Raw genomic sequence first — 13,723 nt, 5'->3', positions numbered from 1 at the left:
GTGTGTGTGTGTGTGTGTGTGTGTGTGTGTGTGTCAAGTACCTTTTTGTTGCACTTTTTCCTAAAATAAGCCATTTCAATAAAATACCATTTATATGGCTTTCAATGAATTGGGAATACTTATTTTCCTGAACTGCAGTTGATATTAGTGATATGATCCTAAGGGTATTAAAGTATTCCCAGGTATCCTCTGGATTAAGAAAAATTATCTTAAGCATAGTTTTTTACTTTATTGCATTATAATTAATTGAAAAATAGAAGGTTACATATTTCATATAAATAAAACCTTTCTCATTTAAAAGTTGCCATGACCCATAAGCATAGTATATAAAATTATAAATATGAAATATATATACATATTCCCAGTCCCTTCACTTGCCCATTCTGCACCTAGCCCTGGTCCACTTACCACTTCATTTGGGTTAGTGCACTGACCTGACCTTGCCCACTGGCTTCTCTTCTGACTTTTCTTTATCCTACATAATGACCACAGTAATGTTTTTGAGGCATCCAAAGATCCCCTCAGAAGCCCTCTGACTTTCTTAGCCCTCTCCACTGGTCTTTTAACTCCTAATTATGGCCACAAGACCTCTCTGGATCACTGTGCCTCTGACTCCATTCTCTGTCCCTTGTCTCTGAGGTGAGTCCTCCTGAAGCAAACCAAGCTTGCCCCTGCCTTTTGGCTGAGGGCCATGATGTTGACTGTATGCCCTGACTGGTTCTGCCTTCCTGACACTTAGATTTTACCTTCCTTAAGGTGACTTCTTCAGAGAGACTTTACCTAACACCATATTTTCACTTCTCCATCTTTTATTCTTTTTACCTTTTTAAAAAAGTTGATACACTATAGCTATGCATAATGATGGGATTTGTTATTATATATTCATACATGTACACAATATAAAAATATTAGACTATAATTTCTTAGTGTTTCCCCTTCTCTCTCCTCTGACCTCTCCCTGGTACTTTTCCTCTACTGATTGTCCTTTGATTTTCATGAGACCCCCTCCGTCCTGACCTTTCTTTTCTTTTTCCTTTCTAGCTTCCACATATGAGAGAAAGTATCGGACCCTTGAGTTTCTGAGTTTGGTTTATTTTGTTTAACATCACAATCTCAAGTTCTAACTGTTTTCCTGCAAATGACATAATTTCATTTTTCTTTATGGCTGAATAAAACTCCATTGTGTATATGTGCCACACTTTCTTTACTTGTTGATCTATTGGTGGACATCTAGGCTGGTTCCATAGTTTGTTTATTGTGAATTGTCCTGCTAAATTAGGTATGCATGCATGTGTCACTGTAGTATGCTGACTTTGATCCTTTAGGATAAATACTGAGGAGTGGTATAGCTGGGTCGTATGGTGGTTCCTTGCCTAGTCTTTTGAGGAACCTCAAAATTGATTCCTATAGTGGTTTTACTCATATACAGTTCCACCAACAGTATAAAAGTTTTCCTTTTCGCCACATCCTCTTCAGCATTTATTATTGTTTGTATTCTTGGTGGCTGCCATTCTAACTGGAGTGAGATTCTAACTCAGAGCAGTTTTGATTTGCATTTCCCTAATTGCTAACGATGTTGAACATTTTAAAATATATTTTTGGCCAGTGTAGTAATTGTCTATAACTAGAGGTTTGTTATATTCTGATACAGATCATTTTTAAATGCAATTTCTTTAGTAAAAAGCTTTCACTCTTTTTTGTTTGTGTACAATTTGCAATAATATTCTGAAAGCAGAATATATATGCACAAGTCTGCAAAGGGTATAAATTTAGGATATGGTAGATGCTTTGCAAGTTACTTTCAAAAAACTCTCTGTCACAACTAGGCCTTATATTGTCACCTTTTATAATCAAAATATTTTTGATAGCAGCCTCCCTTCCACTGCCCAAAACTATAAAGTATTTTTTTTAGGATTTATTTTTTAGTTATTGGTGGACACAATATCTTTATTTTTTTTTAAAATTTTATGTGGTCCTGAGGATCGAACCCTCAAGCATGCTAGGCAAGTGCTCTACCTCTGAGCCACAACCCCAGCCCAATGTAAATATTTTTAATGAACTGAAATTAAGGACTATACCTACTAGAAAAGAAGAGAAGAAAGTTCTGTTAGTTTGAGGTTTCAGAATCCCCTCCAACCAGAACCAATATTTTGGTAAGAAGATAGGCTGGGACCTTAGGCAGAGTGTGAGTATGTACAGACTGCATCCCCGAGGACTCAGCTTCAGTGGACTGTGAGTGCTCCAGCTACATAACTCAAGGCATAACTACACTGGCTTGACTGGGCATAATTCAGAAAGGAAAAGCTCATATTCATTTCATTCTTCTGGAGCTCTGTGATAGCATTTAATAACAACCCAATGGGATGCCTTCCACATATAGTATTATGGTGTTTCTTCAAGTAATGGCTAAAAGATACACGATCTGATTGTTCTATAATACTCATACCTATTTTATCTAGATGTTCAATGGATCTATAAATCTCCTGCCAGGATTCATCATAGGAACTGTAACAACCTTTGATCCTAGTGGCAGAAATCATAGAAACCACAAAGAGATTATTAAGATCTGCTAGATATTTACTGAAGAGTTTTCTAAATTCCTGTTCTTTTGACTCACTCAGAGCTCCAACTGGTACAGGAATAATGGTAAACTCACCCTGTGGCCTTCCATGGCTTTAGCTGTATAAGGCAAATGGCATTTCAATACTGTGTTCACCTTCATCTGTCTGTAGAGTCATGCTTTCAAACATTCCTGTTTCCCAAAGCTCGCCTTAAACCTTTTGGTCAATACGAAGGTCATATAGAGGTGACCTATATATATATATCCACACTGGAAAGTGCGCTTGGAGAGAGGGGCACGTGATGAGAAGGCCTAAGGATGAAAATTCTCCAAGTCAGAGATGGACTCCCTTGATTGTAAGCATGGGAAGCTCAAGACCCACAGTACATGTGTCCTGCATGGGGGCAGTAATGGCTTTAGTGCAGATCTTTTTGTTGACTGTACTTGTGAAAGCCAACCTTTTAGCCTTGCGTTCAGCTGTAGTCCTGAGGCCGTGTACCAGCTCCCGCGTGACTGTCTTCCTGGCTTCTGACAGACCACTTGCTTGGACATCTTGGTGCCCGTGCCACCTGTGATACCCCAGGATGAATGGGGAGGCAGTGGCAGGAGCAGCTCTCCTAGGCGAGTAGACACTTGTGGGCCCAGCCCAGGAAGAGGTGGCGTCTGTATGTGCTTTTAAAGAGCTCAGATAGGTCGAACTGCGCTTGGTCCCTGTGCATTTGTATGTTCATGTGCAGATGATCCAGAGTTGTGTAGTGCTGAGCCACACATGCTCAGACTTAGGTAGGCCCTTCAAGAAAAGTCACAAGTAAGGTAGACCATGGATGCTTGATGAAGTCCATTCTCTTAGTGCAGAGCTGTCTTCTGTTCCAGACTGCTGCTCCGTCTTTCCAACTCAGATGATTGTCTCTCACTGTTGCTGTCTATCTTGTCTGCTCTCTGTGGAGCCAGACTGAGTGAGGGTGCTGGCTTCTAAAGAAAGGGGCTCAGCAACAGGTTTGCAGCCAGCCAATCGTAAGATAAAGGCCTTCTATTAAATTTAAAACAGTATTGCTATACAGTTGCAAGTGAGAGTTCTTAAGATATGAAGAAACACTGGTGTCATTTCCTGGGGAAGACTCTAGGTTGATATGCTTCCTTTATATATGTGTTTTATAACTATATTTGTAGACTTTACAAACTTAGCCACCTGTAGAATTCAGGAATTGTTTGTATTGATAAAGCTGATGAATTTGTCATTTGTAATATATGATTAAAGATCTACTTTTGAATTCACTTGGTCATTATTTGTTTAAACATTCAGTCTTATAAGTGGGATTCATAAGATTAACAACTTAAAATGATTTAAATTTTTTGTCATATGTTTCCATATTTCCTTTGGAAAGACTGGTAAAATGCACACCAGGTTTTCTATAAACATCTTCAGTCTAGAAGTTCTGGATCTTGTGGAGTCTTTGTTATTGTTAATTAAAGGGTATAAAGTCATATATCATTGTTTTAGTTTTGATTTTTTTTCAATTGTTAGTTTGAAATTTTAAAGTAATTTAAATCTGTCATCTATATTTTAAGGAGGATAGGGAATTTTTATATGTTGTATTTATCATGTCCTCCCTATTCATTAAAATTTTGTTTTTTTAATATTAAAGAAAAACTCTTCTGCTTTAACACAGATCTTCCATATCACTGATAATCACACTTAGCTTTAATTAATTGATTGATTGATTGGTACCAGGGATTGAACTCAGGGGCTCTTAACCACTGAGCCACATCCCTAGCCCTTTGTATTTAGAATCAGAGTCTTGCTGAGTTGCTTAGGGCCTCACTGAATTTCTGAGGCTGGTTTGAACTAGTGATCCTCCTACCTCAGCCTCCTGACCTGCTGGGATTATAGGCATGCACCACCATATACTTAGCTTTATTTTAAAGTTAGAACAAATATATAAACCTATTTATTTAAAAATTTTATTATGATTTAAATTATAAAGAAAAGGCAAATAAGTTTTTCCTTGCAAATATCCTTTAGTGTTTGTGTCTATTTAATTTTTCTGATAAACTGTGTTATTCTTAATAGTCCAGGCTGCAGAGAGCAGTTTCCAGCTGATGAAAAAAAATTTCAGGTCCCAAAGAAGGATGAACCAGCTAGCAGTCCTGCTTGGGATTGCTGTTGCCGTGCAGTGTGGCTGGTCCTGTTCATTTCCTGTACCTTCTGGCTTCAGTAGTTTGTGCTGCTTCTTCCCATCTCTGCTTCTGGGAGGCTCTTCCCACCACATTTTTGATCATATGTCAAGCCTGCATATTAATTGGGAAAATGCTATATTTAATATTCTAGATGGAATCTTCTTATTTCTCCTTTGTATTTCCCATTAGGGTTTTATAATTTAGTTTAAAAAGATGCTTATGTCCTACTTTAATTCTCTCAAATTATTGCAGATGTGATTACTTTACAATTTTGATTCAAATCCTGTAGCTATATGTAATTTCTTGAGATTTTGAAGCTATAGAACAATAAACATTTTATATATGTGTATATATATATATATATATATATATGTGTGTGTGTGTGTGTGTGTGTGTATGCTTTAGTATTGTGTAAATTGAGAACATGTACCTATTAAAATTCTCGATGTGTTCTCTTTTCTACAGTATCTGAAAATACCTTTTCAGTTTGCAGCTACAAGTTTACAGCTTCTTTAATTAGTTCAGTTGTGTCTTTATTGAGTGCTGTTTGTTCAGAGAGATACAACAAGTCTTAAAATAGTGCATTACTCATTTGTTAACATCTTCAAATATAGTAGTATGTGTATCTTCTCTCTTCAAATTTCAGATTCCTGCAAATAGATAATTCTTACAGTTTCTGCAGGCACTAAAATCTCTTTGTTTTGGGACATTGAAACATTCTCTAACAGTGAAAGTCTTCTAAGTAAAGCCTTTGACTGTATTTGTGTAAGTGGAAATACATAGAGGTTTCCTAAAGTGGTTCTGTTTTATGTGGGCACTTGCTACACATGAGCAGTGTCTTCTCTTAGCAGCACTGGTTCTGGGGAAGTTGGCTGTAGTCTCCAGTGTCTCTGACATCCTCACCTGAAGGCCTTTCAGGTGCTCAGCCAGCACCACTTCCCAAAGAGTGCCTTTGCAGCCAGGTGCAGTGGCACATGCCTTTAATCCCAGTGACTTGGAAGGCTGAGGCAGAAGGATCACAAGTTCAAAGCCAGGCTCAGCAACTTAGCGAGACCCTAAGCAAATCAGTGAGACCCTGTCTCTAATAAAAGATTTAAAAAAAAAAAAAAGTGCCTTTGCAACATTGATCACCAAACTTAGAGAATTGTACTAGAGGATTATGGTTTTACTTTTTCCTGTATTTGCACTTCTTGGAGAAACATTTAATACTTGTTGGTTAACAGAAAAAAAAAGTGAGTATAGAATGTGAAATGTGAGTAGTTTTTAATGTGTTTTGACTTCTTTTAGTTCATCTCTAAGGCATTTGGCAATTGTTCAAATGGGTGATGTCACCACTGAGCAAGAGAGGCTGTGTGGGCACATCCTGTTGTACTAGTAAGCTGACACTTTCCATTATGTTACTTTACTTGTTAACTGGCATCGTTGTGAACAAATTCAGTACTTCCCTTCTAATAGATTTGGAACAGATATGCTTAACAGAGTGTCAGTTTTTTCTCTTATTTTGTTGCTTAAAATGAAAAACTTGTTGAGGTGACTTGTTGACAAACATGAATTAAGAATAAATTACTTACCCTGAAGATGTTCATTGTCAGATAATTAATTGCCATAGAGTGAAATAGGCAGTTGGGTAGAAGTGTGTGTAAGAAGTTCATAAGGCAGGAAAGGAGTTCTTCAGGGGATAGTTCAGATCCATTGAATTGCAGGTAGAGTTTTGAGGATGACTAGGAGTTGTGAGGAGAGTTGTTGGTATAGGGGAGGAAGCTGGAAGAGTAGACTTTGAATGCCAAGTAAGGGGTTAGCTCATCCCCTGAAGCTGTAAAGGCAGGGGATGAATTAATTTTACTTGCATTTACCACAGTTTATTTGTAGAGTAGGTTCTGAATTGAAGAGAAGGGACTGGGAGGGAGCTAGGAGACTTTGGGTAAAAGGCTTTCACAAGAATCTCAGCACAGAGGGGCATGTTCAGGCAATGAGACTGAAACAGGCAAATTTGAAAAGATACGTTGGAGATAAAGGCCGGGGTTGTATTCATTGGTAGAAAGCTTGCCTAGCATGTGTGAGGCACTGGGTTCAACTCTCAGCACTGCATATAAATAAATGAATAAAGTAAAGGTGGCAACTAAAAAAATTGGGGGAAAAAAAGATATATTGGAGGTAAAATTAGTGGTAGTGCTGACAGGCTTGGTGTTATTAGCAGGTAAAGAAGGTGGAGACCAAAGTGACTCCCCAGTTTATAAGTGCACAGCATCAACTTACAGGAATAAGGTGGAGTTCATTTGGGGAAATGTCACTTGAAGATCAGGTGGGATATCTATTAAAATTTCACATTTGGATTAATAATGCAACAATATGGATGACTCTTCATTATACTGAGTAAAAGAAACCAGATATATATGACTATCTATAGTACATGATTCCATTTATATGAAACCCTGGGAAGACAGAAAACCAGATCATTGATTGCCTGGGAAGACAGAGAAGGTAAAAGGATGTGAGAATTTATGGAGTGATGGAATTTTACTGTAGTGGTAGTTACATGGGTGTGCAAATGTGCCAAAATTCAATGGAAGGTATACTTAATGAGCATTTTGTTGTATTTAAGCTATATTTTTAAAAAGCTGATTAATAAATGAAAGTTCAAGAGGGAGGTGCAGGCCAGAGGTCAGAGTGTGAAGTTGGCAGCACAGAGGGAAATGAGAGTTCTCCACCTGGAGCGGAGAAGGCCAGCATGGGGAAGTGCCTGTGGAAATTGAATTTAAAAAACATTTTGGGATGCAGTGGCAACAAGTGGAATGTTGTATTTCTGAAAAATTGGATTCCGTTACAAACAAATGGTGTTGATAACCAGAAGACTGGGTGAAAGGGGAGGGAGGGAATCTGTGAACGTTTATTTGGCAGGTATTTGTCATTCAGATATTTACTTATCATTGAGAGAGATCGAAGATTATCAGAATGATACTTTAGACTCTGAGCAACAAGACAGTCCCCGAGCAAGCGAAAGCCCTCCCAGGAGAGGGACCAGCAAAAGGTACAGCCATGTCCATCATCTGAGATGATCATCCTCATCAGAAATGAGCTGTTACTGCACTTTCATGCCGTAAGCAGAATTGCATAGATGCACTTGCTCGTGCATTCGGGCTCAGGCCTGCCCTTTTGCTCTGTTTCTGTTCATCTCACCTTTTGTTGTTGTTCCTCTGATCCTCCCTTCTTACCTTTGTTTGTGTTAACCAAAACACTTTTCCAAACATCTTTTTTTACCTTGCTATGGGTTTTAAGTTCTATTTCTTTGCTTTTTATTTTAAGTGACTGCTCTAAGGATTGTAACCTTCATCTTGAATGTATCATGTTATATTTGAAGTGAACATTGCATTTTCATGGTGAAATGCAGGAACCTTGCAGCAATCTAGGTCCATTCATCCCTCCCTTGGTGCCGTTGTCCTGACTCTCAGTTTCTGGGTGAGATTAGAATTGTTGGATGGTTCTGAGAAGGGCAGTCAGGAGTAGCCATCACTGTTAGGGTACATCCAAATTCACTCTTTATTTGACTAGAGTAGTATTTAAATACAGTTTGTAGAAAAAAAATTAGAAGTTCATGAGTATCGTGTGTTTTGCTGTTTAAAAACAGCGATATATTGCCCTTACAATTGAGAGGAGAGTCTAGGTCCCTATAAGAAAACTCCCAAAGCCCTTTAATCCTTGTGCCAGATTGTCTGGCTTTTCATGAGTTTATTTGTAATCAGTGGATTAGTGTTATAACTTAAAACATTTTTTTGATCATACACATAAAAATTTTAGGTGCCTTATTTATTTTGCATCAAGAATATTCAAACTCCTCAGTTTTGAAAATTTCTCTAGTAATTGAAAGATTACTTTTATTGGTCTCTACACAGAAGGACCCATAGCATCATTGAAATAGCCCTGTTGCATAACTGTCCTCCTGTGTCTAAAAATACTCAGCTGGATGGTATCAACTCTTGCCCAGGGTTATGAACCCATACTCTTGAGGTATTTGTACTCACTCTGACCAGACTGTCTTTCAGTATGTCCTGCAAAGTGACCTTTCATGGATAACACTGAGCTTGTTCCAGTGACATCTGATACTGGTGGAGTTACTTTCAATGTAAGAGACTGTGTTTGTGTTTATTCAGTTTGACCAGCCATCCGGAGGGATTTTCATGATTATATTTATACTTCCCTAAGGTCTGGGAACCTGGGAAGTAGGGTATCTGTATGTGTACTTACGTAAAAACCATTGTGTCATGACTCTGACTGACACAGTATCCCTATTAGGCAGGTGCTTGTCTGGTTATGTGCTATTTGAGATTAATATTCCTTTTATTGCCTGTTCCATCACATGAAAAACCATAGAACCTGTGTTCAGGTTACAAATAATTTATAGAGCCTAAAAATACGCAGGTAATTGCTTGGGGATACAGATGTGGAGGTTCAGTAAGACTTTTTGAGGAATGTGTTTACATGACAGGTTGTGCAAAGCAACTAATATTTGTATATGAATCACTGTTATATCATTCAGAGTTAAGATCTGTTTTTTTATCCACTTAGAGTACCAGGTAGATTTTTATATATTGTTATTTTGGTGTTTTGATGTGTGTTTCTGAGTTAAAGAGGCAGCCATGTATTTTTTGTTTTTCTTGACAATATATACAGTTGCTATGTGCAATGTCTCAGTTTTATAAATGCATATTAATAATGTGAAATAATGTCATTAAAATAATTCAGCTTTAAAAATGTATAAATTCTCTTCATTGAGGTGCAAATCAAAGGAGGTTGTCAATTATTTATCGAAACTTCATCTTTCAAAATAAGAAGGAAAAAATTGTTTTTGTGTTAAATATGGAGGAAATGGAATATATTACAAAGGTTCCAGGTAACTTGACCAACCAAGTACATAGTTAATGAAATGACTAACAAATTTCAATTGGAATTCTTCCTCATTTTAAAATTTTTCATTTTTTAATTTGTTCTAATTAGTTATACATGACAGTAGAATGCATTTTTGACACATTGCATACAAATGGAACACAACTTCTCAATCTGGCTGTACATGGTGCAGTCACATGGGTAGTGTAATCATACATGTATAAAGGGTAATAATTTCCATCTCATTCCACTGTCCTTCCCATCCCACACATCCTCCCTTCCCCTCTGCACAATCCAAAGTTCTTTCATTCTTCCTTATCACCCCTCCCTCACCCCCCATTATGGATCAGCATCTGTTTATCAGAGAAAATATTCCACCTTTGGTTTTTGGGGTTTGGCTTATTTCACTTAGCATGATATTCTCCAGCTCAATCCATTTACTGACAAGTGCCATGATTTTATTTTTCATTAAGGCTGAGTAATATTCCATTGTGCGTATGTATATTTTCTTTATCCATTCATCTGTTGAAGGGCATTTAGGTCAGTTCCATAGTTTAGCTGTTATGAATTGAGCTATTGTAAACATTGATGTGCCTGCGTCACTGTAGTATGCTGATTTTAAATCCTTTGGGTATAAATCAAGGAGTGGGATAGCGGGATCAAATGGTGGTTCCCTTCCAAGTTTTCTAAGGAATCTCCATACCGCTTTCCAGAGTGGTTGCACCAATTTGCAGTCCCAACACCGAAGTATGAGTGTACCTTCCCCCACATCCTCGCTAACACTTACTATTGCTTGTATTCTTGATAATTGCCATTCTGACTGGAGTGAGATGAAATCTCAGTGTAGTTTTAATTTGCGTTTCTCTAATTTGCTAGAGATGTTGAACATTGTTTCATATATTTGTTGATCAATTATATTTCTTCTTCTGTGAAGTGTATGTTCAGTTCCTTAGCTCATTTATTGATTAGGTTATTTATTTATTTGGTATTAAGTTTTTTGAGTTCTTTATATATCCTGGAGTTAGTGCTCAATCTGAGGTGCATGTGGTAAAGACTTCTTCCCATTCTGTAGGCACTCTCTTCACATTATTGTTTCCTTTGCTGATAAGAAGCTTTTTAGTTTGAACCCATCCCATTTACTGATTCTTTTTTTAAAATTTATTTTATTCAAACTTGTTTATGGACACAGTGCTTTTATTTATTTTTATGTGATGCTGAGAATTGAACCCAGTGCCTTACACATGCTAGGCAAGTACTCTATCACTGAGCTAGAACTCTAGCTCCCCACCTATTAATTCTTGATTTTAACTTCTTGTTCTTTAGGAGTCTTGTTAAGGAGGTCAGGTCCTAAGCCAACACAATGAAGATTTGAGCCTACTTTTGCTCCTTCTAGGTGCGGTCTCTGTGCTAGTGCCAAAGTCTTTGATCCACTTTGATTTGATTTTCATGCAGGGTGAGAGATAGAGGTTTAATTTCATTTTGCTACATATGGATTTCCAGTTTTCCCAGCACCATTTGTTGAAGAGGCTATTCTTTTCTCCAATGTATTTTTTGGTGCCTTTGTTTGGAGAATTCTTCCTCATTTTAATCATATTCCAAGGAAGTAAGAAGAATGTGAATGTTGTAAAAAATAATTTGCTAATATTTAGGAGGTATAAAAGTGTAGTTTTATAACTAACTGGAACCTAAAATGCCAAAACATAAAATTGAAGATTGAGAGGCAGAGTTGGTTTAGAGGAAAGAATTCTAAATTGAGAATCAACATAGTACAGTTCTTTTTGACTCAGCCATTAATTACTTCTGAAGCCTTTAGTCTCTGTTTTAGTTTATTGCTTTTTTTGTGTGTGGCGGGGGAGTGTTAAATTATTATTATCAAAGGGGATCTCCTTTAGTAACTAATACTCTATAGAAGGTATAGAGGGTAAACCTTGTCTTTTTTTTTTTTCCTTTCCTTGCCCAGGGCTAAGGATGGAATCCAGGCCCTAGTGAGTGCTAGACAAGTGATCTACCATGAGCTACAACACCACCTGTTAAACCTCAGGAAATATTCCTGTTTTATCCTCACTCTTCCTGGGCATGGGATTCTGAGGTCACTGTGGGGGCAGTCTGTTGCCAGTCTGATCATCATCACCTTCTGACTCTTTTTCATGATGGTAGCTTTCGAGGTTTTCTTTCATTGCAGTTGTCTTAAGAGGGCACTTTTTTCCCCCCTGTCTACCTGGTGATCATTGGGAGCTGTCAAGTTAAGATTTTTCAGTTCTGGAAAGTTTTTGGCATTTGTTCTAATACTGATTTCCCTCCATTTTTGTAGCTTTATTTCTGGGAATCCTATTAGGTGTTGCTTCCTCTGTTATGTCACTTAATGTTTTTTTATCTCTTTCTGAACTCTGAGTGGGTTTCAGGTATTCATTTTCTATTTTGACTATGGCTGATGTTGAGTTTCTCCCATCTGTTGATCTGTATTTCTCATTTTCAGGATTTTAACAGATTTTTGTTTTCCAGTCTACCTTTTCCTGATTTTATTTTCAAAAGAATACTTTTTTGTTTGTTTGCTTTCCTTTCCCATCCCTTTGGATTTTTAACCCATTTATGTTAAGGTTGTTCTCAGTGTGCCTTGTTTTCATTTTGTCAGGAGTAAATTTATTTTCTGATCTTGAGTTTTTTTTCTTCATGAGCTTTGCGCTTTAAGTTTAGAAGCTTGTCTTAAGTAGAAGTCTTTGTCCCTGTCTGCGCCCTTACCTCTCTCTCTGTGTTGGTTTTGATTATCTCCTTTCTAGGCTCCTCATTTATAACTGATTTTATTTATTTTTAAAAAATATTTATTTTTAGCTTTAGGTGGACACAATATTTTATTTTTATGTGGTGCTGAGGATTGAATCCAGTGCCTCACGCGTGCCAGGCGAGCGCGCTACTACTTGAGCCATATCCTCAGCCCCTATAACTGATTTTAGTTGGGAGTTCAGGGTCCTACCTTTCCTGATAAGGCAGCTCTCTGTGTTCCCCTGTTGCCCTCAGCATGGCCTTATCTCAGCCATGGCCCTGGGCAGTGGTCACAGGTCTTTTTCAGTTTCTTCCCACAAACTGTGGAGTTGGTGGAGACTCTGTCCTACCCAGACTGATGTGCCTTTGGCCATGTTCCCTCTCCAGCCCCTGGTAATGTCTGAATCATAGAACTGTGGCTTTAGCCTTAGTTGTTTGTGTGTCTCATTTCTCTTGTTTTGTAAACACGACTTTCTTCCTTCCTAAAAATATTTTATCTATCATTTGAAGTAGTGAGTGGTATTTAAAACCTGAATTCAAAAGGCATCCTGCCCAGAAATTCTTTGTCTTTATTTTTTCATTTTTAGTAAGTAATCTCAAAGTCCCATCTAGGGCCACATATTCTGACTTCCCAGTTGTACCAGGTAGCAAGAGGATATCCATGCAGTTGGATATTTAGCATATTATTGTCACTTTCCCTTCCTATTGGGCCAAACAAGTTCATGAATCAATGATCTCAGAAGATGTCTACAGGGTTGTGACCTCTGCAGAACTTTTTCCAGTCTTATTTGCCTTCCCAGTTGTTATTTTCCAAGCTGGATTTTGCTTTTGGAGAGGAAAAAACCCCACAGGAATAATGCCTTGGCCATTTACCCAAAGATCACACCTGTGGGAATGGTGCTGGCCACTGTCCCTTTTCTGACCCTGACATCTGTCCCTTTCCCTGGCATGACTCCAGAGACTGGACATCCCCAGAAGCAGCTTCTTAGGAATAGGGACCCCTTTTCATTTTCTCCAAGGAAAACATGATTATTCAGCAGTTTGACTCTTCCATCATGGTTTAGAGGGGCCCACGAAAGGAAGGGGAGGGATTGTTTTCTGTTGGAAAGAGAAGAAATTTCCTTTTTTTTTTTTTTTTTTAAACAAACTTCTGAAGTCTATTCATGGATGATTGCTGGAGCTGTTTGTTTATGTTTATGAATAATGTTTAATGAAGAACTGCCAAAATTGCAGTTAACATTTTTTGAAAAATAAATAAGTTAGCAAGGAAACAGCCATATGGTATCTGTTTAGAGCTGGAGATGGGGAATCCAGCTTAAAAAAATAGACCTACAAGAAGGCTAA

The 13,723-nt window shown here is 37.7% G+C and overlaps 1 protein-coding gene and 1 pseudogene across 6 annotated transcripts in view; one reads left to right on the top strand and one right to left on the bottom strand.

Annotated features, from left to right (window-relative positions):
* Tulp4 (TUB like protein 4) overlaps window positions 1–13,723 on the top strand; it is a 223,355-nt gene that overhangs the window by 89,946 nt on the left and 119,686 nt on the right. The window lies entirely within an intron of this gene.
* On the bottom strand, window positions 2,223–3,112 carry LOC143401776 (protein MEMO1-like; annotated as a pseudogene).

This window comes from Callospermophilus lateralis, chromosome 6, assembly GCF_048772815.1.
Source record: "Callospermophilus lateralis isolate mCalLat2 chromosome 6, mCalLat2.hap1, whole genome shotgun sequence".
Classification (NCBI taxonomy): Eukaryota; Metazoa; Chordata; class Mammalia; order Rodentia; family Sciuridae; genus Callospermophilus; species Callospermophilus lateralis.
This window is presented reverse-complemented; position numbering and strand designations above follow the sequence as displayed.